We start from the raw sequence: 26,441 nt of genomic DNA, 5'->3' as shown, positions 1-26,441 counted from the left end.
GTCTGGTGGAGGTGTGGGGTTTGATAAGGGGTTTGAGAATAGGGGGGCCTTTACCCCGGTAGGATTTTATGAGAGATACACAGGGTTTTAAAGGTGATGCGCTCCTGAATGGGGAGCCAGTGCAGGGCCTTTAGAGAAGGTTTGGCAGAACATCTGTATTTCGTCCCCGTGAGGAGTCTTGCTGCCGCGTTCTGCACGTGCTGGAGTTTGTTGATCACAATTGCTGGGGCGCCCAAGTATAGGACGTTCCCGTAATCAAGTCTGGATATGATAAGGCCTTGGATGAGAATTTTTCTGGATTGGGGGGGAATCAGGGGGATAAGTTGAAGCGTTTGTACCAAGAAGAAGCATCAGGAAACCACTGTCAAAATTTGTGACTCCATGTTGAATCCGGTGTCAAATATTCTTCTGAGGCATTTTTCCTGCAGCACTAATTTGGGTCGACAACGTAAAATGCTCGGGCAGGGGGTAGCACGCCATGCTGATTAATTATTCCCTACATAAGCACCTGAGTTTTATCCATATTGATCTTAAGTCCATTAAAGTTCATCCAGATCTTTAGGTTTTGCAAAGTTGAAGTACATCACATAAAATATCGATTCAAGATATTTTTAAAAGAGTTGCGTATTGTCTGCATAAGACTAAAAGATATTCTCTATGCATTTGGGGCCTTCAAGGTTCTTCACCAGGAGGCCAAAACTCCTTACATGATTTCATTATGTGCAGACAAGCATACGGTTAGGGTGTTACTCGAACATACCCAAGCATGCAACTATTAGTAGAAGAGATTATAAGAAGACTCCCTCTGATCATGTATTCACCTCACATTATTTACATTATTGCTGCACCTGTACAATAGTTCATTGTGTGTTTATGGCTGAAAATGGAAATTGCATCACTCGCTTGCAGCACTCTCCCTTGTCCCTCCGGAACACAGAGGAGGTAAAGGTTACCGTTACACCTAGCTATACCTACATATGTATAACACAAATTGATGAGAACATATCTGACGATGAGACATGAGAGACAGTGGCGGCTCGTCGAGGGAGTGCTGCGGGGCAGTGGGGCGGGGGGGGTGGCAGGGAGGGGGGTAGTTAACTCCGGCATACGGCGCAACGGAGTTAAATAAATAAATAAATAATTTACATTGGGTGTGCTGCAACGCCAACTCGACGATGCAGCGCGCGTAATGTAAATTGTTTTAATTATACATTATTTACTTAACTCCGTTGTGCCGTATGCCGGAGGTTACTACCTCCTACCCTGCCCCTTCCCCGCCTCACCTCCCTAGAGCCCTCCCTTGGCAAGCCGCCACTGATGAGAGAAGAACTTGATTATATATCGCAGGTACATTGACACATTGAGGCTTGCTTCGGGTCTTGGGTCCAAAGCTGATGATGCATAGTGTAAGTCTTCTGTGTGGGTGTGAGGGACTAAGGGCTTGATTTAGATTTCGCCAGATGGGTTACTCCGTCACAATGGTGACGGATATCCGTCCGCCGAAATATAAATCCCATAATATCCTATCCGCCGAAATATAAATCTCATAGGATATTATGGTATTTATATTGTGAGAGATATACGTCTCTGCTGTGAAGGAGTAACCCGTCTGCCGAAATCTAAATCAGGCCCTAAGTGCGCATGAGTGTCGGAAGAAAGTGTGTATACAGTTGTTGTTATCATATTATTCTTGTTATGATTATTGCTGTTAATATTATTATCATTATTATTATTAACAATAACAATTAAAAAAAATGGAAGTCTTCATCCTCGGATCCACCCCCGCTGCATTGGACAGCACCTGGTGGCCCCCCGCCCTGGGCACATCCCCACCCCCATGGACCACGCCCGCAACCTCGGCATCATACTCGACTCCTCCCTCACCATGAACCCACAGATCAACGCCGTAGCCCCCCACATGCTTCAACACCCTCCGCGTACTCTGCAAGAACTTCAAATGGATCCCCCTGAATCCAGGATGACCGTCACCCACGCACTCATCACCAGCAGGCTGGACTACGGGAACGCCCTCTATGCCGGAATCAACAAATCTCTACTCCACAAACTCCAGACCGTCCAAAACGCTGCAGCCAGGCACGTCCTCAACATCCTACGACAAGGCCACATCACCCAGCAACTACATGACCTTCACTGACTCCCTGTCAAAAAAAGAGTGACCTTCAAGCTACTCACACACACCTACAAACGCCTCCACAACACCGGACCCCAATACCTCAATGGAAGAATCTCCCTCTACGCCCCCAAGAGAAACCTCCACTCTGACCTTGGCGGAAATCCCCCGCATCCCCAGAGCCAGAACAGGAGGCAGATCCTTCTCCTACATCGTGGCCAAGACCTGGGACGTGCTCCCCCTCAGCATCAGACGAACCCCCAAACTGCAAGCACTCAGGAAGAGCCTTGGCTTTTCGAATGACTGGAGCTGACCGAATTCCCCCCCCCAACCCCCCCGCCGCTGTGCCTTTAGACCCTCACAGGTGAGTAGTGCGCTCTATAAATCCCTGATTGATTGATTGAATCTAAATGCTTATTAATTATAATGATAATACCAATCATAATAGCAATAATTATAACAATACTAATACTACTACTAAGAATAATAGTTTTATTGTCTTTCAGGTGCTCTCTGAGATGGAAGAAACACTCAGCAGTAGACGGTTAAATGGTGTCGTCATTGTCTTCAGTTGTTGCTACAGACAGGATAGTTTGACACGCTGTGAACCTCCGAGCGTGTCTGCCCGTCTACGGATGTCTGCCTTTCATTGGTGCTCATGTGTGTCTTAATATTTGTACTGGATTTAGAAGGCAAACCATAGACCTGCTCTTCAGGAAACGGCTGAAACCGCACTCTTCAATCAAGGCTTTGACATTCACAAGCGCCCCACCAGGATCTTGGCCGCACCCACCTCCAGCCCATGTACCACAACCTCTGCCACAATTCAGAGCTCCTACTTTAAAACCAGGCCAACAAGTGCAAGAATGGAAAGAAAACACTGGACTGGATGAGCTACTCAGGCATGGACCTGGAAACATGGAGGCTCTACTAGATGTGCACCTCAACCATTCCTCTCTGCTCCGCGGTGCCAGGCGGGACTTGATGCCTTCTGTCGCCCGTCTCCTAGCGCTCAGAGGTGCGAGGGCAGCTGGTGTTCTTTAAAAGTGGTGGGGCATAATACTTGCCCTGAAGAGTAAACCAATCTTCTTCTAGAAGCGTTTGGGGAGTTCGTCCCTGAGAACATTTGTTCAATGCATTTTACTGTACAGTTTTCAGATACATTTGCTAATAAGCATATGATCTAAAAGGGCATTTGGGAGCAAATGTAGTGCTTTCCCACAGGATCCCCCCCTATATGCAAAGAATTACCTCTATTGTGCCACTGCTGGCATTTTCTCATGGGTGCGACCTTATCCCAAAACTTACATAAATATGCCAGTACAGAATTTTATAATTTATGCCGCCCATACACAATGGGTGCCCCACATGTTAAACATTTCTCCCATTATGTCATGGCCCGCAAATGCCATGGTTGTCCGCTTACAAATGGCTTGGTTACCTAGCATTACCTCTGATATGCCAACACCAGCCTTTTGCAGTGGGAGTCCCATACACCCTTATTACATACAGTTTACCTAGGCCTGCATTCGTTTCTGGCGGTACTCCATTATGCCAAAAGTTTCATACAATATATCAGTGTCAACATGTTGCTTTGAGTGCGCCATAGGCCAAGAATGACTTTGAGTATGGCAGGTCCACTGGCAGACCTGAAAGTATATCGTGCTCATGCACACACACACGCATGCGTGCACACACACAGACACACACACACACACCGCTTCCCTAGTAACTTACTGACACACACACATTTAAACTTTTTTTTCTTCAAAATGTCTTTATTTCAGATGTTACAGATCATAGAATTGTAAACATGAGAAGAAGGCAACAGCCTGACATCGAACAAGTAGTAGTAAAACGAACTGCAGCATTGTAATGTCTCGTCCCCTCAAAAAGGGGGGAAAGTTGCGTGTGGATATCATTCACCCACCGAAACAGGGGCTGGGGGATAAGACTGTCCCAGGAGAGGGAGGCAGCGGGGAGACAGGTGGGAAAGACATGGAAGCGACACACAATCGTACACATATGACCTCTCATACATTTGTAGCAGACCGTCTGCCTACGCATGGGTCCCAAGGGTCTTCCCAATGGTTCTCAGTTTTCCAGCCTTACCTATAATCCTGGGCGTAGTACTACGCTATGCTCACGGAGCATGCAAAGTTGGTACTACTGCGTAAAATGCACATAGCACAGTGCAGAAACTGTGCTTATACATGTAGCGTAGCAGCAAACTCAACAACACCCACAAATGCTTTGATTAAGCAATTTTACATGCTAAAAAGCACATAACCAATTCATGAAAATATAGGCAATGAGAGAGGTGATGATTTTGGGGTTCCCCCTAACCTAGGGGTAGGACCAAGCAGATGCCTTGAACACAACGAGCATATCATGCTGGTGAACGATTCCGTGGTGGTCTCTTCCTCCTAGGACCACCCCAAGCACAGTTATGGGCAAAAATACAATCCCAACCAAAGGCCCTGCAAAGCATTATGGGACAAGATTAGCAGTGGGCAGTGAATATTATAGTGTCCAATATCAAACTAATTCTACAAAGAGCTGCAGTTCAACTAGTCGTTACTAGATGTCCCTCACAGTCAAATGCAAAAGCATTGAAATTATTATTACATCAAGCTGCAGTTCCACTAGTCGTTACTAGATGTCCCTCACGAGTCAAATGCAAAAGCATTGAAACCCTTTCGGCCCACAGAGCAGGATTAGCAGGTCGAGCCTCTCATGCTCAGCAGGCCCAGCACCCAACTGGGTCCTACAAACGCTCCTTCCGACAGCCTCCAGGAACCACTCTCAGGAGTGTCACCAGTCTGGTACAGTCCCGCCTCAGTGTTAAGTTAGGCCTCGCGTGGAAAACATCCTTTACCCATCATGCGTTGCTCCTCATGCCATTACCCCATATTTTTTACACCGCAAAACCTTTTACAACGCAGGGCTTTACACTGCAAACTATTACAACTCATTCCCCTAAGTAACACCTCCATGGAGTTAGAATAGTATATTGCGCTGTAATGGGGAATGCATTGTCATGGCTTGCTTTGTAAAGCCCTGCATTGTAAAAGATTTTCCGGTGCAAAAACTGCGGGGTAATGGCATGCGGAGTAAAAGTGTGCGGGGTAAAGTGTCCTATTCGCCTCGCGTAGCGTGAGATGGCTGCAGGGTCCACCACAGGAGGGTCAGGGCTGACAACCAGACCCAGCACCGATACCTCAGATACTTGCAAGGCGCAGGGAGGGGCCAGGCGGTTCAGCAGTATGATGCACAGCAGTATGGCGGCGGATTACTGGGGTCTATGTCGGAGCTCCTTCAAGGTGCGTCCGCCATCTAGGCCGTTTAGGCCACGCCCCCACCTGAATGATGTTTTTGCTTTCCTTCATTCCTCTCCTGGGGACTCCTCAAAGACTGCAGCAAGGCCTGACTCTGATGCTGCACATGGGAAACAGCAGGGCATGATTCTCACACTGCAGCAAGAAGTCAGGCAGGGCAGCAGAGACAGGTTCGACATGTGAACATAAGGAGGACTGCAGGGGCATAACGGAGGCACCCACAGCACCCGCGGTATGGGCACCCCAGGGTTTCTTGTTTTGGAGGGGGGTTACTCACCCTCCAAGCCAAGCCTTTGCATGCCTCCAAAAATGTGTGCCATGGCATGGAATAAGAAATAGTTAAACCCTCAGGAAAGCCGAGCAGGCTCTTGCAGTGTAGGGGGGGCCCAGCCGTTCAAGTGGCCCCCAGTGAGCCCATTCTACAGGTGGCCCCATCATTTTGCGTTACGCCACAAGCCCCTTATCATAATTCGATAGAGCTGGAATCCAAGCCCTGTCAGTAAACGGAACAGAGCTCTGGGCCCAGCCTCTGCTGCTCTTTGAGCACATGGATGCTCTGATAAGCGCCATGACAGCCGTGCTGTAGCAGCGGTGCTGGGCTGCCCGAGACATGCGCAGTGTGTCTGCTATATCTGTGCCTGTTTGAGGAGATGTAGCGAAGGTACACTCTGGAGCACGTGCAATACATACCACCATTTTCAGAGCGCTGTGTTCTTCAACAATACTTTGCAGATATATCAGGGCAGATTTACAAGGAAGTGCTGCAGCGCGGCAACACAATCCCTTTGGCTGCACCATGCTGCGGCACTTCCAACGCACAGGAATGCAACATATTTACAATAATATGTTGCATTCCTGTGATCTCCCCTGCGCTGGCGCACAAACAGCTGCCATGCGCCGGCGCAGCCACCCTTGCACCATGGTGTAAGGATGCCTGTGTCGTGGGGAGATTGATTTTGTGCAGGAAGGGGCACCCTCCTGCACAAAAACAATCACTTCATGCATTTTCCTCTTTCATTGCGTGCTGTAGAATGCAGCACACATTGAAAGAGGAAAAAACGAAGAGAAATTAAAACATTTCTCCTCGCTGCGCCTCGCTACGCCACCCCTAGGGTGGTGTAGCATTCAGACGCATTTCCAGATTTACGAGGAATCGTAAATCTGGAAATGTGTCTTGTTCCATGGTTGTTGCGTGGGAACACCCACATCAACACCCATGGAAGCCCCCTTTCACGCAAAGTTCTGCGTGTAAAGGGGCCATATTTACATGTCGTTGTAAATATGGAGCAGTGAAATACGCCACCAGTACCTCACAAAAAGTGACTCCCTGGTGGCCCAGGGTGTGTGTAAATCTGCCCTTAAGTGTCTCAGCACCCCCTGCTCCTATCCTGCAGCGCCATTGTAAGGATTTTGTGGGCCTGGGCGAGACAAACTTTTGGGCACCATGTTGAGAGCATCTTTCAACTTATGCCCATTTTGAGTTAATTCAAGGCCTGCTGATGCAAAACAACATCAAGTAATACATTACATTTTCAGAAACGGGGGTACACAAAAATTCTCAGGGGCAGATTTACAAGCCCCATGCGCCTCTTTTACGCCGCCGTTGCGTCACTTTTGTGACACAGCGGAGGCGCAAAGCCAGCGCCATGGTGTGGGGTACTTACAACATGACGCATCTGGCAGATGCGTCACGTTGTAAAGCCCTGCGCCACATGTAGGCGTTCCGGCGCAGGGGGGGGGGCGTTCCGGCGCAGGAAGCCTCCTAAAAGTGGCTGAGTGACATCTACAAGATGTCACTCAGCCACTTTTAAGGCCATGCTGCGTCAAAACCATGTGCCTGCTTGAAGCAGGCGTAAGGATTGACACAGCATTTTAATGATAGGGCACCCCCGAGCCTTGCTGGAGCTGCATCGCGCTTGCAACAGAACTCCAGCAATGCGCCGCCTTTACGGCAGCAGATGCGTCACGCATGTGTCCATTTTTGCCCCATGGTGCGCCGCATTATAAATGCGGCGCATCCATGGTGGCGGAGCCGTGACGCACAATAACTGGGGCATCCCTGCTGAAATGCAGGGATGCGCCAGTTATTGTAAATCTGCCCCTCAGAAGCTATAGATGGCCAGTGCAGCTACCACCTGCAAGTAGTACCAAAAGAAAGTCTGAACAAACACTGAAAAAATAATTCATTTTTGCACAGTAAATCTGTTTTTTTCTTTTCTTGCAACAGCAATATTTTTTACATGGAATGTAGATTTTACCAGCATATTCGTCCAAGTCCACAGTGATCGTGACTTGGCCGATATTGAGTGAATTAGAGTTAATTTTGAAACACCTCACCTGCACATAGAGCTTCAAATTGCAGCTTTAATTGCCTAATATTAGTAACCACTAAAAAACCCAGTCACAATTGGCACTGTTGTTACAACAGTGAAATCCAAGCACTGATCCAGGGGCTTTCGTCCTTCCATTGGAAGAAATCTTACAATATTCACCTTCATTCCCTTCCATTGCTTTTTCTCTCCTCTCTTCCTTCTGTGTGTACATTTCTGGCTAGAGTAGACGGTGACTTCCGGTTTTACTGAGTATGAGAAGCAGGAGGGGTCATGAGAGGATACGGATAGAGAAATGAGGAGAACAACACAGTGAGATAAGAGAAGTAAACAAGAAGAGAAGTAGAGACAGAGACAAGGTAGAGGAATAGATGAGCTAGGGAGAGATGTAAGGTAAAGAAAGAAAGTGAGGTAGCCGCAGCCAGGTAAGTACATAGAGAAAAAGAGGTAGAGAGATACATAAGAGTTTACAGTGAGGTAGAGAGAGCCAAAGATAGGGAGAGAGAAGTGCAAAGGGAGTGAGAACAGTGGCCACATCTCGCCCAAGTCCTTACGGGAATGTCAGCCTTGGTCGCCAAAGCTGCCCATCTGACATGGCCGATTAAGAAGGAGCCGGTGCCGCCATCTCCCCCGCGTCCGGGGCATTGGGCTTGGAGGTGTGCTGGAGAAGGTCAGCAATCTTCAGGCCTTTGGGCAGTTTCGCCCTCTTGGCAGGCATCAGAGCGCATGCCCAATTGCAGCAAACAAAGGTGGCGAGGTAGAGGAGGGATCCACCGGGTCAGCTGCCACCCCTAAGGCACACCGAGGAGAAGTAAAGCACCATCCACCAGAACTGCGCAGAACGCTCGTGCGGCAGAGGCAACCCCTCCATGACCCAGGGTACTCTGCCCGCGCCCTCCAACCTAGAAGCACTACAACCAGCCAGGCGCCAGCCAGTCTACCTCATTGCTCTCTATATGTCCATTGAGTCCAGGAGTGGCACCCACATCCCAAGCGTTAACATGGGCTCGAAATGCTAACCCGCCCGCCACGGCCCTTCCATACAGTGCCAGCAGTGTCCCCAGAAAAAATTCCACTCGTTTCAGAAAAGCACCTCACACCAACTGGGGGTCGCCACTCCAGATCTATGCCATAGCTCTCAAGGGGTGAGGGAGAAGTCATGTAGAAAGAGAGGTGAGGTAGAGGCGGAGAGGGGTAGATGTAGCCATGTTTTTCCTGTTGGTAGTAAGTCTTGTTTATTGTGACATTTGGAAATCTGTGTTTAGTTGAGTTCAATTTTAACAATTACATGCAAATTTCAGTAGTTTGAGCTACAGTAGTGTTTAACTGTGTGTTTTCAATGAATTTAATAGATTTTCAATGAGATGCCTAACTTCCAACCCGCCATCTTTGGCCTTTGGACGTGCACAGAAGGGATTTTCTGCAGGGCTTAGCCTGCAGCCAGCTGCTGTCCCCAACCCACCAAGGAGGAAAATTCCTTCTTCTCAGGCCTTTGGCCAGATGCAACAGGGCTGGACTGCAGAGCCTACTGCCAGGCACTACACCAACCCACTGTGGAGGACAAACCCACTGTGCATAGGAGTTGACCCACAGAAACTGGCCATTGGCTACACCCGTTTTAAAATGTTGTTTGTGGAATATGAATTGGGCCCATAAGGTAGAAATAGTTAGTGATATATTGTGCTGCGGTATACCGTAATCATTTTACGTTATCCCTAGGTACATGCAGATGACAAAACTGTACATGATTGGATAATGACTGCCATTACAAAAGTAAAGGCAGCCATATTGTTCAGACCACACGTAAGCTGTGTTTTTGGTTTTAAGTATAGATATAGTGTCCTCCTGTTTTATAGGTATATAGGAAGGGATGAGTCAGTTTATGTAAGTGAGTTAGAGTCAAGGTAAGAAAAGTTGGTTTTATTACTGTATATATTTTAAATAAAGTTTGCGAAGTGCCACAGTAGTACCATATTGTTTAGACCGTACTTAGTCTGCGTTGTGGGTTTTAATGGTAAATATAGTGTAGCACAGTGTTTTTTAATTGTTTTTTTTTAAGTACTCTGTACTAAACTATATTTCCCCTTGAAACCCATAATGCAGACTAAGTGTGGTGTAAAGATTATTTTGCCCTTCTAAAACTGAAATTGCAAAATATAGTTTACACCATTATTAGTGTGCGTTCTGGGTTGTAAGTAGAAATTGAGCGTATTAGACTGTTTTAAAAAAACTTTTACATTTCTTACTTATTGAAACATTTTTTAAGTATACTGTATTACACTATATTTCGCCTCAAAACCCAGAACGCAGACTAAGGGGTCGATTCCGATGTCGGTTGGAAGGTCTCCGAATCGGATTCGGGTTTGCCGAATCCGATCTGGAGCCATTGGTTCCGACCGATTCGTTCCCAGTTCCGAATGACCAAGTATGATGCCTGGAAACCGTTAGGGCTGACAGAATCAGTTCCGAAAGGCATTTGGACAGGACGAGCCTTTCCGGTGTTGTGTTTCGATTTAGATGCCCGTACATAGGTTTCCCTGATTCATGTCCTTATATAGGCACAATTCGCATTGCCCTTATTTAGGCATAGAATCCCAGTCCATATTTAGGCATTAGCCATGCTATCCAAATACAGGCATGGTCACCTACATCCGTCCATCCCCACGCCACAACGAGTTCTTTGAAACCAGACCCTTAAGCCATTGGGACTTTCCCCTAGCTAGGATTATTGATTTCTCCAAGAACTCATCTATTATGCATGAACTACTATTCTTTAGGGGTTCATTCATGACGTCTTCCTCTGCCCGACTTTACGTCAATGCTAGCATTCCTATGTACCTTCCAGGTATAAATATACCTTCCCTTAGCATGGCAAACCACGGCTCGGCACAGCTAAGCTCGATACGGCTCGCCACCGCAAGTTCAAAAGGAATTCGAGTCCCCGCCCGACGCACTGACCAGACGCTGTCATCCCTGCTCGCAGAGAATCCAGCTTCCAGTGTTCTGACTCCCTTCGTGGGGTGTTGGAGTTTGAGATCCGGAAAGAGATTCCCTCCTCTCTCATTCTAAGGTATGGAGCTGACTAGAGGGACTCTTGGCATATAAACTTAGTATGTACCATACTATAGAAAACATCACCTACTTCTTACCTTGTACTACACTTAGGTTGGGTACACTGGGGTAGAACTATTTAGAAGCATCAGGCGAGTATTCACTTTTTAGCCTGTGTTATTTATGTATGTATATATCAATATATGTCATAGCTAAAAGACAATGCTATTGCAGTATTATTTCTTCTTACTGCTTACGCTGTGCGTATTATATCTTGCTTACTGTCTAATGATTGTAACAGCTCATATCTCTTACACGAGAAACAAGACTGTTCAATAAATCCTTTTATTGAAACGCCCGTATAACTATTTCTGTGTAGCTCTGAAGAAACTAAGCATGCACGATTGACTAAGTCAAACTGTTATCTATTGTTTCCACGATTCTGAGACACGTTCTGATTCTAAGGGAAACAAAGTTGCCATGTTTGTGCGGTTGTCAGAAACTACTCCCTTCTTGTTTATTTGAGAAGTTTCTAGTGACCTCTGAGTTAGCTGGTACACAAGTAATTAAGTTTAATGTACTCAATAGAGGCCTACTGACCTTTGTTCTATGCAAAAAATATAGTGTATATTATTCCAATGCGCAGAGCCTATAAGGGAAATAGGAACTACACTACATGGCGCCCAACGTTTGGTAAGGCACTAATTTAAAGCTAGATACTGAAGTAGCTCAGTTGTGCTTTTCTCAGAGACCCCTACCCATAATTCTCCATAAGACGTCTGGAGTGGGTAGGGTTAATGTCCACCATAGCTGAGTAGGACGAGAATCCTATGTATTAGCTGTTTGGTTTGTTCAACGTTGAGGGATACAGTGTTCCAAAATATTGTGCACCTTATCTTTGTTCCCTTGAAACTTGTTCTACATTTTTCATTAAACAATGACAGATCCAGAAACGGCGGATCAAGCCGCAACAGGTTTTGATCAAACAGGGTTAAATGAAAGCGATGCGGATGTTATACACATCCCACCAAACTTAAGGAGAGCCATCACTCTAAAACTTATAAAACATGGCCTAACACCAAGAGGTGGTAGAGCAGTTTTTGTGATAGAGGCACATGAATCTTTTCAGAAAGAGGTATTCTGTTCATGGATTACATTCCCAGAATCAAATCCAGTAACATATGTGTTTCACTTCTTCAAAGAAGATGAACAACCTGAGGAATACATTCCCTTTCGAGGATATTGAGATTCCACTCACATACCAGGAGCATCAGCTCTGTTTTAAAGGCGCCCTAAAACATTACAATCACATTACCAGGCTCGGTCCATTAGGTGGACCAGGAGCAACATGGCCAATTTTAGCCGGCTACACACCTTATCCTGACATTGAAGCAAAGTCAAACGAGGAATTACTCACTCAACTTAAAGAGTTAATATAAATTTACGGACAATTAGTCCAATATGTCATGCGGACTTTTACAGTCCAACCACAAATAACCATTCCAAATCAAACCCCTCATCAGGGGAATACACTAAAAATTACTCCACAGACGTTACATGCGGTCATGGGTAAAATGCCCACAAAACGTGAACAAATTCTATTCTGGATAGCTCAAAAAATTACTCAAATCGAAGCAGTATTTCCTAATACTAGCCCTAATGAGAAACACAGAATCGTAACAATCTGTCTACCAATGGGGATCACACCACATCTGGAAGACTGCAACACTTGAGGCACAGTCTTCGCTGCCATCTATACTAAAACACATGGTGTTCCGTCCATTGTGGTAATACCTGATGTCCTGAAACAAATTCAAAATGAATACGGGGCAGAGCCTGCTCTGAATTTAGGTATGAAATTACTAAAATACTTCGACCAGTTCTCAACAATAATATTATCTAATATTAAAGGGAAGGCAGCAGCATTGGCGATCCGCCAACGATTAAGGGAATTTGATGTAACAGAACATCAACAAGAACTACCCAGAATAATAGAAAAATCCTATGAAGAATTAGGCAGAGACAGTTTAGGTGGAAAACCAGTTGAACCACAACTGTCTGAAGGTCCTGAGAAGGACTCAATTAAACACAATCCTACATCTTCTAAAAAGAAGTGGGAAAATAACAATATTAACATTAAAAGAGATGTACTGGTGGCCTAGAATGAATACACTGATTCACATCTTCATCAATAACTGCATGGACTGTCTGCAATAGAGATCGCAGTGTAGAATGCCACCAGACACCAGACTACGAAGTAGCCTGCCCAGTACAGACACCATTGTTACATAGCATTTGACTATCTACGTGCAGACAAATGCAATCCCACAAACACTAAGTCAACGTTCCTTTGGATGTGGCCTCAGGGCTCGGCTGATGCTCAAACTGTTATAAAAGATTTGCGAGTCTTTATCGGCACATACGAAATAGGTACGCTACACTCTGACCAGGGCCCTGCGGATGGCTCGCGGGCTTACAAAGAAGCCATGGCCAGTTTCGGCGTTGCATTGCGGTACTCCTCTCCATTCCATCCTGAGGGAAATTCTGTTGTCGCACGGAAAAAACCGGGACATAAAGCTGTCTATAACAGCTAGAGTCTTAGGTTCGGGTGATGGGTGGGTCAAACATCTTTATGGGGTCCAACGGTCATTAAACAATTTGCCAAGAAGTTCTCAACGGGGGTCACTCAATATGAGGTCCTATTTGGGACAAGAATGTGGGTTCCTGGTCTCGAATGTAAAGGCACCGTGGTGGAAAATAAATCATTTGATATCAAAGATCGTTTGGCTGTCTTACAGGACTTAAATGAACTAAGATCGAAACAAAGCAACGTGTTCCTGAAGCCAACCACCACTGGGGAAAATCCAGCCGTCCCAGCGAGGCCTGTCTGGATCCCAAAGCTTGGGGATCTAGTCAGAAAGTATGGAACTCATTCCTCTTGAAACCCAAATAACAGTTTGTCCTGAAACACCAACGTAGCAAGTAATCAACTGGTTCCTGCGATTTCAACAAATACTGATGTAATTTCAACCATTGACAGAACTGCCTCTGGCTATTTCCTTAACTTTGATACGTTTTCTGAGGATCCAAGCAAACCTGAAACGACGCCAGTCAAGTGAATTTTCAAAGAACAAGCACAAGACTTATTTCATCACTTAAAAAAGACTTATCTGGTTTCACCATGGATTGAACTATGGATTATTTATGGAATACTTTTCTTTCTGCTTTGGCTAGCTTTAGTAATGCCTCTAAGCATGCTGATAAATGGAGGATATATTCACTTGGACACAGAAAGTAAAAATGTGAACTTACTTTTGAAACCACACAAATCATACCATCGTGAAGCAAGAGACTTGTCAGCAGTGAACATCACAGCCGTACCTATACCAGATGGTATACTTTGGGACAAAACGGATTATAATATATTCGGCCCGTCAGAACTCTTGAAGATTCCACACTTATTTAAAATTTCATTAAGTGACTTTATTACCTCCAGTACCTATTCTGATGATTGGGACTTTGAGACTGTTAATAACATGATGTCTGATCTAGAAAGTTCTGCTGCATTCTCTAACTACGAATACTTAGAGGGTTCACCAGACTATGAACAGCTTTCTTGTTATAACCACTATGGTCATCATTTCTTGCATAAATCTGCAACACCTAGAAATGTATTTATGTGTAACCAATGGGAACATTGTCCTACACCACTAAGGGGTAGCTCAAAAATGTTTGCAATGAAGTTTCCATATTTTTCAGGGTACAATTCATCCAATCCAGAAACGTTTTAATTTAAAAATGTGAACAAAACAGGAACGAAAAGTGTGTTAACCAATACGAAACAGATTTATTCTGCAGCCTTTATTGCCCAACTGTCTAGACAGGGTTTTGAGTTTTGGAAAAACACAATTGACACAAAATCTGTCTGGGGTACAAAAGATTGGCATGTGCAGGGATTTGAAGCTTTGTTTAGAGCATGCATCATCCCACAGCAAATAATGTTTTTGAATGATACTGTCCAACAAACGTCCTGCCTTGGGTTAGCCAAGATCAAAGAGATGAACACACCTTTTGTACCAACTCCAGCTAGTAATAGCACTGAACAGGGAGCTGTGACAGTAGACACACTTTTACAAAACAACAGATCAGATTCCGAATGGAAAAAATGGTTGCTCTGGCCCACAGACACAAACATCTGTCAAGAAAGATTCCTGAAGAAAATACAGAGTTTTACTATCAATATGCCAGACCCACGTTATTTTCAAAGACAGCATCCAGGGGTAGTAACAACATACAGTGTAGGAAAATTATGCCTTGATTGGATACAGACATCTACACTAGAGAATGTGAAACAACACTTAATTTTACTTAAAGAAGACGCAAACCTTAGGGATTTCTTGCTAGGTCCAAGAAAGCCGTGTCAAAAACGTTTCATATATGCCAACATCTATGCTGCTTATAATGAAATATGGAAGGTTACCCAAGCAGACACTGCAGAAATAATACTAGAAATTGATCGTATTAATATAGAGAAATCTATCGCTGTGGTCGACAATGGGTTAACGACTCTGTCATCCAGGATATATTCATTGGGCAACATTGTATCCTCTGCTATAGACATTGTAGAACAAGATTTGGTCCTGCTGCGACAAGGCCAGTCTCAATTACGTTCCATTCTGTTATTAGGCTGGACGCTACAAAACTTGAATGCAGGCTATGTGCCTTGGCGTTTCATCAACACGTATTCTCTGTTTACTGAATACAATCTCACTGATAAACAGATCGAACTGGCACAAAGGGGAGCAAAGTATACAGTGCTGAGCATTGAAAAACTGGAAAAATTGCCATTTACGGTAGCAGAAAAACATGCTACAGAATGGATCATTCATGGCAAAATAACTCAGCCTGTTGCAACTTTCCATTTTCAGTATTGCCTCAAACACATGCCAGCAGGCAAATATGAAAGGTTGGGTAAAGAATACATCAAGACATCCTGGGATTTACCTTACACACACAGATGTTGCAGTGGGGGGCGTGAAGAGTTTCTTAGCGGTACACACTGTGAAAATGCACTGAGCGGTTCACTCATATTTCGGGATATTAGTTTCCACGGGGCCTGTAGCGGTTCTACTGCAAATTTGTCCTGCAACCTGCAAGGTTCACCAGCCGCTGGGATTAATCCAGCGTTTGGCCAACTTTCAAATGAGAGTTACCTCATGTTGAATGATCAGAGCTGTTGTGGCATGTTGCCAGGTATCCCATATCTAGTAACGGTTAGTTCCAGGTTCACTTGCTGTATGCAAGTCTTGTTCCCTCAAATAGACACAGTCAGGGAGTCGCCTTTATGACCTTCACTGAAGATCTCTTCTATACGAATTAATACTTTAAGCAGAATAAAAAAAACCATTCTTTTACAACAAGCCGTGCCTTTGACCTCGGCCAAAGAAATCTATGATCTACAAGTTGCTAGGACTTTGGCTGAGATACAGGCTCTGTTAAGGACAAACTGCCCTACGCATTTCACAGAAATGTTAGGACGTATCTTAAACATGTCTGATACGAGCGGTATTGTACATGTATTTGAGACCATATGTTCAGGACTGTTAACACCTTTTCAAGCAGTCCTCGGAATCATTCCAAACTTCGTGCACTCGGTGTTTGGTGGTCTGCTGCTAATTCTTGCACTCGTTGCAGGAATCCTGTTTTTATTCCTCCTACTATGCTATGGCAAGCCAATCCACCAGCGTCAATCCCTGCAACTTAGAGAAAGCTCTCCTGGAGAGGAAGTGTCGTGAGCGCATAGTATAGCTATCGGGTTTACCTCGTCTACGAGAACTAAATACCACATGGTTTCTGTCATTCAGACCAATCTGGCAAGATTGCATCTTACCTGTTCTACGCTGCCTGCTTTGCGGTGAAGAATGCGTGCTAGACATCTGTCTAACACTCCCATCAGTCATGCCAACGGATAGCGATACTCTGCTGGACCCGAAAATGGCCCATGCTCTGTGTTGTCCCCAGAGGCTACCGATCCTGATGACGGCATTCATTGAGATCTCACAGACGCAACATGCTACTGCTGAGGTACGAGATGGATCAACATGCACACAGGTAACATCGGTAACGAACACTGCTACTGACGATGCGTCACATATATGTGCAGTTAGTCTTCTAAACGAGGTAAACGACCTATCACCGACATCGGTAGACGATTTTTTGTCTACAGGAATAGAGGATTTCATGTTTTCACAGGCATCTTACACTGACTTTTGATTTGGCTCACAGTGTACCGGATAATCTATGAATTTGGCCTTCATTTTTCAAAACTAAAAGCAAATTTTGGAAGTTTTTTCTTTTATGGCTAAAACAACTCTGCTTACAGTAGAACTATTCATAGAGAACAGACTTCTTTGAACACTTCCAGGGACACAATGTCACCTTTTCTTCGTATTTATGTAATCATGACATGAAATGGCTCTGCTCTATTTTTTTCCTTTCGGTAAAAATGAACCATTTCATTGAGTATGTGTATATTTCTGTGCATTCATTTAGCATTTAGCATTCATTGTAAACATATGCTTCAGATGAAAACATTACTTTATGTATGTACAGCACCTTTGCATTCCATGTTTACCTGAGAGTTTTTAACATGAACTTATTTTTTAAGTATGCTTTTACAAGTTTTAGCGAGCATGTGATACTTAATTTTATGTGTTTAGCATTTAGTAATATCGATCATTCGTCAATGGAGTGGGTGTTGTGTTTTGATTTAGATGCCCGTACATAGGTTTCCCTGAATCATGTCCTTATATAGGCACAATTCGCATTGCCTTTATTTAGGCATAGAATCCCAGTCCTTATTTAGGCATTAGTCATGCTATCCAAATACAGGCATGGTCACCTACATCTGTCCATCCCCACGTCACAACGAGTTCTTAGAAACCAGACCCTTAAGCCATTGGGACTTTCCCTAGCTAGGATTATTGATTTCTCCAAGAAGTCATCTATTATGCATGAACTACTATTCCTTAGGGTTCATTCATGACGTCTTCCTCTGCCCGACTTTACGTCAATGCTAGCATTCCTAAGTACCTTCCAGATACAAAAATACCTTCCCTTACAATGGCAAACCACGGTTCAGCACGGCTAAGCTCGATACGGCTCACCACGGCAAGTTCGGAAGGAATTTGAGACCCCGCTTGATGCACTGACCAGACGCTGTCATGCCTGCTTGCAGAGAATCCAGCTTCCAGTGGTCTGACTCCCTCCGCGGGGTTTTGGAGTTTGAGATTTGGAAAGAGATTCCCACCTCTCTCATTCTAAGGTATCGAGCTAACTAGAACCTACTAAACTTAGTATATACCATACTATAGAAAACAGCACCTACTTCTTACCTTGTACTACACTTAGGTTAGATACACTGGGGTAGAACTATTTAGAAGCATCAGACGAGTATTCACTTTTTAGCCTGTGTTATTTATGTAGGTATATGAATATATGTCATAGCTAAAAGACAATGCTAGTGCAGTATTATTTCTTCTTACTGCTTACGCTGTGCGTATTATATTTTTCTTACTGTCTAATGATTGTAACAGCTCATATCTCTTACACGAGAAACAAGACTGTTCAATTTGAAATGCCCGTCTATCTATTTCTGTGTAACTGAAGAAACTAAGCATGCACGATTGACTGAGTGAAACTGTTATCTATTGTTTCCACGATTCTGAGACACGTTCCGATTCTAAGGAAAACAAAGTTGTCATGTTTATGCAGTTGTCAGAAACGACTCCCTTCTTGTTTATTCGAGAAGTTTCTAGTGACCGCTGAGTTAGCTGGCACACAAGTAATTAAGTTTAATGTACTCGATAGAGGCCTACATACCTTAGTCCCATGCAAAAACTATAGTGTATATCATTCCAATGCGCAGAGTCTATAAGGGAAATAGGAACTACACTACACCGGAATGAGACGGCTGCCAGAATCGGTCTTTGGGGGCCCGTAGATGACCCCCCTTCCCCGGGGCCCTCTGAATCAGGCCCGTGGGTATACCCAAGGGACCCCCCTTTCCAGCCATGTACAATGTGGCAGACACCATGGGGTGCACGCCACAGGGTGCACGATTTTCCCCAACCAACCCTTTTTTCAATGGGAGACTGTGTTCCCGTTCAGAACACAGGCTCCAATTGAAGTCAATGGGAGTAGGACTGAATCGTATCAGGATGCATATGGATGCATCGTACTTGTTCGGTCGTACTCCCCGATCCGAGTTGTATGGAAAGCATTCCGGAACCAATTCGGTCCTTATGCTTTCTGAATGAGATCAGAATCGGGCCCTAAGTATGAAATTAAAAACAACATTGTCATACACGATATTGTCCCTTAAAAATATAGTATTGATTTAAAAGAAATAATTTGCCCTACCTTTTGCCACTTTAGGAAAGTGGTTAATAGGACCAGAAAAAATATAAAACCTGCCATTTACCTATAGCTAAGGCACTCACCTAGAACACTAAACTGTGGTAAAAATAACATGGCTACTTTTTACTTTTGTAAAGGCCGCCATTAGCTAGTCAGATACTGCCTTGTCATCAGCAAGTACCTCTGTATACCGTGAAATTACTGCACTATTCCTCAGTCCTATATGTCACTAATTTTTAGTGCCTTATAAGTACAAAACTACAGAACGGATTCTCATGAAACAGGAAAAAGGATCCTTTCTAGACCATAATCTATATTCCTGCCGAATTTCATGAAAAACCATTCAGCCGTTTTACTGCTATGTCTGTCTAAACAATTTTAAAAAGTCCATTGAAAATGCATTGTTTGCTACCTCTGTGACGAAAAGTTTGGGCTACCTATGTACTACTGCGGATGTGTTTTCCAAACCATTGTAAATGATAAATGCCAACAAAATATGTTTTTAAAAATGCATTGTTGGAAAAACACGTTTTGAGATCCCCCTTTTTTCTGAGCACCCCCTTGATGAATCACTGCAAAACTTTGCCTCGTCCGTCAATGTAGAAAAAGCAAAAAGTATGCAAGGTTTTGTGGAGATTTGGCGAACAGTGGCAAAAATCTGATAGAATTTCTATCTCTCAGAGTCCTAACTAGAACTAAAGAATATATCTATACACACACAAATATATAGATAGATATTCACCGAAAAAAAATACTTATTTTTAAAATGAGGAGGAGGGCCTGAAGGCCGTACTCCCTGGGCCGATGTCACCCCGTGGACCCCATCCCCGAGGGCATGGCCACCTCGTTGATGATTGTGTGTGGGCCTGACGGTCCCGCCAGTACCTTCCGGCTCCCCACCTCCTGCGGGACCCGTCATTGCTTTTGGACAGAGGGAGCTGCTAAAATGCAGCTCCCTCTGTCCAAATGCCATTCTGCTTCGCTTCATGGAGAGCAATGTTTGCTGCGCTCCCGCCAAGCCATAGTACACTGCAATGTCCTGGGGATGGGCTGTCACATTGCTGGATCAGGCCCTGGGGTGTGGCTGTCCCCAGGGCAATGTAGGGCCCCTGGAGGGGGGCCACACGGCCCCCTCCTTTGTTCAAATTTTCCCCTGGGAGTTGGTGTTCCTTGGGGCCGGGAGTCAGCAACGGACCCCCTTAATTTTTGCATTTGTGCCCCGGGGAGGTGGCAGTCCCCGGGGATGTGGTTGAGGCTGTAGGGCCTCTCTCACTTATTTTTTAATAAAGTATGTGCCTTGGGGAGGTGGCAGTACCCGCGGCCCTACAACCTCCCCACATTACTTTTTTTTAAAAAGTGTGCTTCGGGGCGGTGTCGATCCCCGGGCTGGGGGTCGTCCGCAAGGCCCCCCCATTATTATTGAAATTAGCCCCGGGGAGGTAGCGGTCCCCGGGGCAGCGGGTGACTCCAGTGGGCCTGCCCGCATTCATAATTAAAAATGCCCCAGGGAGCTGGCGGCCCCGGGGGTTTGATAAGCCCCAGGAGGGGGACCCCGTGCTTGCCCCTCCTATATTTAGCCTATGCCCGCAGGACCTGGCCCACCTGGGGTTATTCCAAAGCAAGCGTGAGAGCCTGCGCTTGCTTTTTAAAAAAATTGGCACAGATTCACCCCGATCCTCGTCAAAATAAAAATAAAAATACTTTTTGCCCTCCCACCGTATTTGTGTCAGGGTATCTCCAGCCTGCCCCCTTTTCTTTGTATTTAACTTTCTTCTGGGACTCTGCTTCAAGCTGAGTCCAAAGATGGCTGCCAACACTTCCTTGTTGAAGTGTTGACAGCCAATCAGATTTTAGTAGGATCTGCTAGCCACTGCAATGATCCCCGTCCCCAGATATCTATATTTTTTTAAGTTAGATATCTCAAAACTACTGGACTGATGTACACCAAATCAAAAAAGCAAGCTTTCTGGATTAACATGTAGCTGTCTGCCAAATTTGGTGTAATTCCGCTCAGCAGTTCGGGCTGTAGTCATGTTCCACATTTTACGTCTGTGTCATCACAGCCCAAGAGGAAGATTGGAGTATACACTGGCTACTAGTTATGTTGTTAATGTTCTATTCATTGTGATGTATTTGCATTCTTTAAAGGGCTGCATGTTGGGCAGCAAATAAAAGTATTTGAATAATGTTAGCCTCTGCATGTCTTTAATGAAATCAAGATTCTCTCTGCATAAAAATGGAAGAATCGTCATTCTCGACAAGGACGATGTTATATGACCATCTTGTTACCTACCCCTTACATGTTTGAGACAGACTGTCAGAATGTTACTGATCATATATTGTAACACACGCATATTATTGCTGCCCAATTCGCTATTTGTATAATAATGGACTAGTGCCTGATTGATCTTTATGATCTCAACCAAATTAATGATAGAGGATTTCTACATGTGTGTTTTCTCAAGTTCCATGTTATTGATAGCATTATATCTGATTAATAGCCCAATTGTTATTTTTTTAAGGTGAAGTTACATCATTTTCTATTTTTGGCTAAGTGCCATGCCCCCTTTCTTTACCACTCTACAAATGCGGCTCCTGGCGAAATACTAGCTGGGGGATGAAGTCCACTTTACTCCTGAGGGACCTTGGGGCCAAGAAGCCCTCCTGGGATCTCCTGTAAGTACTACACAGCGGGATTCCTGAGAGCTGGTTGGAGGCCCTGCCCCCTTTCTCTACCACTCTGCAAATGCGACTACTACTTAAAGAACCTTAGAAATTTACTGGGAAAAAAAAGGTTGCAGGGACGTTATAGTTAGGAAATGGAATAAAAAAACTTCGAAATTCACTGAAAAAAACAAAGGTTACAGGAACGTTATAGTTAGGCTCAGGTTTCACTCACACAAAACCAGTGAAACATAGCCATTATAGTTGGCCGGCTAACTATAACTCGTGCCTCCGCAATGCATTGCTTAGGACCTCACATATTACATTACTCATGACATGGTCAGTGACAGCGTTGATGACATCACTAAATATATATATGTGTATGAATGTATATATTTATATATATATATATATATATATATATATATATATATGTATATATATATATATATATATATATATATATATATTATCTACTGTAGTTATAGTTAGGGCCTATTTTCCATAGGAAATCCGCAACATTCTATTTGGAATACCGTGAGCACCGGTTGACGAATCCTCACGAAATGTTCAAAACTTTTGGCCAGCTCCGCTCTGCTCCTACCCTGAAAGTTTTGCAGTGATCCGTCAAGCGCGGGCCGAGAAAAAAGGGGGGTCCCAAAACGCGTTTTCCCCATGCAATTTCCCATAGGATCTGTTGTCGCAGCTACAGCCTGAACCGCTGAACGGAATGACACAAAATTTGGCAAAGAGGTAGTCCTCAGTTCGGACTCATGCCTTTTGCATTTATGGTGTGAATCTGTTCAGTAGTTCCTGAGAAAATTAGGGTAAAAAAGTTAGTGATATCTATGGCCGCGGAGGATCCGCGGACCGTACCCGCACCGTAAGCGCACCCTCCCCGAACCGAGTGCGCACCCTCCCCGAATCGAGCGCGCACCTTCCCGATCACGCGCTGAATGCTAATTGGCTGTCGAGTGTCTCTCTACATTCGAAACCAGGAACTGTTGACGGCCATTTTCTGCCTCGGTAGAAGCGAGGCTGAAGATGCAAGGGGAATAAGTGTTTAAAACATATAAAGGGGGCAGAGTGGAAATACTTTGACCCTCTAGAGGTGCTTAGGGGGTCCCAGAAGGACCCCCTGGGGCCCCCTTTAAAAAAAAAAAACACGGGGAAATGCGCGCACGGTGCGCATCCTATCGCGTTGGATGCACGGATTCTCTTGCGGTGGGTGCGCGGATCCACGGCAACGTTTTTGGAAAAACGACAAGAAATCATTGGTTGTATGACAACTTTCTACACTGAAAGGTAGGGTGTATATTTCTGTTTTTAAAGGTATGATTGTTATTGGTTAACAAAAACAGATTGTAAGGAACATTATATATGAAAAGCTGATTTGTTGAAAAGTCAAGTACACTTCCTGTATTGTGTAGGAACATTGTGTGCTGAACTTGTGACCTGTGAGCTCAGTGCAGTGTTCCATGACCTGTTTCTATGGTAACAGGCAGAAGGCAGATTGAGGAAGGGTTGAAATGTATTTCAGTTGGAAAGGGTTGAAATGTTTAACCAATAGAAATGTGTGTTTGCTTTTGAGTTTATGTGCAAAGGATTGTGATTTAATGTTTACATGTATATGTGTGAAAAATGAAAGGGAAACTTTTTCATTCTTTGCTTTTGCTGAGAGGTGCACAGTGCAGAGATTCTGTAAAAGAAAATATGGTGAGTGATTGATATACTTCATCATCTACAAAAGAACTTGAAAGATGAGTTATTTAATTGTGAGGGAATGTATGTAGACTATTTTGATTTTAATCAGACTAATGTATTTTTCCTGCTAAAGTGTAGGGAGTACTTTTTTCTCTAAAATGTGTGTGCATGTAGAAACCATTCTGTGATAAGCATTTGTGTTTTTCATATGTTTGCAAACAGATAACTGTGCAGTTTTTATATTTTGGTAGAATTAGAAACCAGTCATTGTTTATGAATTTGTGAAATTAGTTATGTTATGTTTCTATACTAAAATGTAGTACTACTTTTAGATGAAGAAATGTGTTTTGGTATAGTGCAAGGGATAGTGTTGTTTGTCTAGAATCACACTGTGAGTCTGTGTGCATTTGTGAACCACTGTGAGAGAAGCATTTGGTAACATCATGTATTTGCTGTCAGATAACTGTTTTAACTTGTCATGTTGTGAAGTTTTAGTAGCATTAGAAGACAGTTATGGCTTATGATTTGATTAAATGAGTCAGGCTTTGACAGCAAAGTGCAGTCCTGAAATATGTAGATTGTGTGCAGTTCCCTTACCAGTTGCACTGTAGTGAATGAGTTTTGGTAAACTCCTAGGGATAGTGGTGCATGTCTAGAATCACAGTGTGAGTTAGTGTGTATTTGGGATCAGTGTGAGAGAGGCATTTGGTGATATCATGTATTTGCTTACAGATAACTTTTTTTAAACCTGTCATGTTGTGAAGTTTCAGTAGCATTAGAATCCAGTCTTTGGTTATGCGTTGATTAAATGAGTCATGCTTTGACACTGATGTGCTATACTTAAATATGTAGATTGTGTTCAGTACCATTAACTCTTCTAGACTAGTGAATGAGTTTTGGTAAACTCCTAGGATAGTGTTGATTGTCTAAAATCACACTGTGAGTCTGTGTGCATTTGGGTAAGGATTGTGAGAGAAGCATTTCGAAATATCGTGTATTTGCTGACAGATAACTGTTTTAAAACCGGTCATGTTGTCAAGTTTTAGTAGCATTAGAATCCAGTCTTTGTTTATGCTTTGATTAAATGAGTCAGGCTTTGACACAAAAGTGCAGTCCTGAAATATGTAGATTGTGTGCAGTTCCCTTACCCCTTGCACTGTAGTGAATGAGTTTTGGTAAACTCATAGGGATAGTGGTGCTTGTCTAGAATCACACTGTGAGTTAGTGTGTATTTGGGATCAGTGTGAGAGAATCATTTGGTAACATCATGTATTTGTGACAGATAACTGTTTTAAAATCTGTCATGTTGTGAAGTTTTAGTAGCATTAGAATCCAGTCTTTGCTTATATGTTGATTAAATGAGTCATGCCTTGACACTGATGTGCTGTACTTATATATGTAGATTGTGTGCAGTCCCCTTACCCCTTCCACAGTAGTGAATGAGTTTTGGTAAAGTCCTAGGATAGTGTTGATTGTCTAAAATCACACTGTGAGTCTGTGTGCATTTGGGTAAGGATTGTGAGAGAAGCATTTGGTAACATCTTGTATTTGCTGACAGATAAGTGTTGTGAAACATGTCATGTTGTCAAGTTTTAGTAGCATTAGAAGACAGTTATGGCTTATGCTTTCATTATATGAGTCAGGCATTGACAGTAAATTGCAGTTGTGAAATATATAGATTGTGTGCAGTTCCCTTACCACTTGCACTGTAGTGAATGAGTTTTGGTAAACTCATAGGGATAGTGGTGCTTGTCTAGAATCACACTGTGAGTTAGTGTGTATTTGGGATCACTGTGAGAGAAGCATTTGGCAACATTGTGTATTTACTGACAGATAACTGTTTTAAAACCTGTCATGTTGTCAAGTTTTAGTAGCATTAGAAGCCAGTCTTTGCTTATGCGTTGATTAAATTAGTCAGGCATTGACATTAAAGTGTAGTCGTGAAATATATAGATTGTGTGCAGTTCCCTTACCACTTGCACTGTAGTGAATGAGTTTTGGTAAACTCATAGGGATTGTGGTGCTTGTCTAGAATCACACTGTGAGTTAGTGTGTATTTGGGATCACTGTGAGAGAAGCATTTGGTAACATCATGTATTTGCTGACAGATAACTGTTTTAAAACCTGTCATGTTGTGAAGTTTTAGTAGGATTAGAATCCAGTCTTTGCTTATGCGTTGATTAAATGAGTCAGGCTTTGACACTGATGTGGTGTACTTAAATATGTAGATTGTGTGCAGTACCATTAACTCTTCCAGAGTAGTGAATGAGTTTTGGTAAACTCCTAGGATAGTGTTGCTTGTCTAAAATCACACTGTGAGTCTGTGTGCATTTGGGTAAGGATTGTGAGAGAAGCATTTGGTAACATCGTGTATTTGCTGACATATACCTGTTTTAAAACCGGTCATGTTGTGAAGTGTTAGTAGCATTAGAAGCCAGTCTTTGCTTATGCTTTGATTATATGAGTCAGGCTTTGACATAAAAGTGCAGTCCTGAAATAGGAAGATTGTGTGCAGTTCGCTTACCACTTCCACAGTAGTGAATGATTTTTGGTAAACTCCTATGTATAGTGGTTGTTGTCTAGAATCACACTGTGAGTCTGTGTGCATTTGAGAACCACTGTGAGAGAAGCATTTGGTAACATCGTGTATTTTCTGACAGATAACTAATTTAAAACCTCTCATGTTGTAAAGTTTTAGTAGCATTAGAAGCTAGTCTTTGCTTATGCATTGATAAAATGAGTCAGGGTTTGACACTAAGGTGCAGTACTGTTAAACGGTAGCGGCAGTTTCAGTCGATAACCTTT

At 43.7% G+C, this 26,441-nt stretch overlaps 1 long non-coding RNA gene across 1 annotated transcript in view; it reads left to right on the top strand.

Annotated features, from left to right (window-relative positions):
* Positions 1-11,204, top strand: part of LOC146835367 (uncharacterized) — a 47,271-nt gene extending 36,067 nt beyond the window's left edge. The window contains exon 2 of the long non-coding RNA XR_014960723.1: positions 2,638-11,204. This is a non-coding gene — a long non-coding RNA (uncharacterized LOC146835367). The remainder of the gene's footprint in view (positions 1-2,637) is intronic.
* The last annotated feature ends 15,237 nt before the right edge of the window (positions 11,205-26,441 follow it).

Source organism: Triturus cristatus, chromosome 4_2, assembly GCF_964204655.1.
Source record: "Triturus cristatus chromosome 4_2, aTriCri1.1, whole genome shotgun sequence".
Classification (NCBI taxonomy): domain Eukaryota; kingdom Metazoa; phylum Chordata; class Amphibia; order Caudata; family Salamandridae; genus Triturus; species Triturus cristatus.
This window is presented reverse-complemented; position numbering and strand designations above follow the sequence as displayed.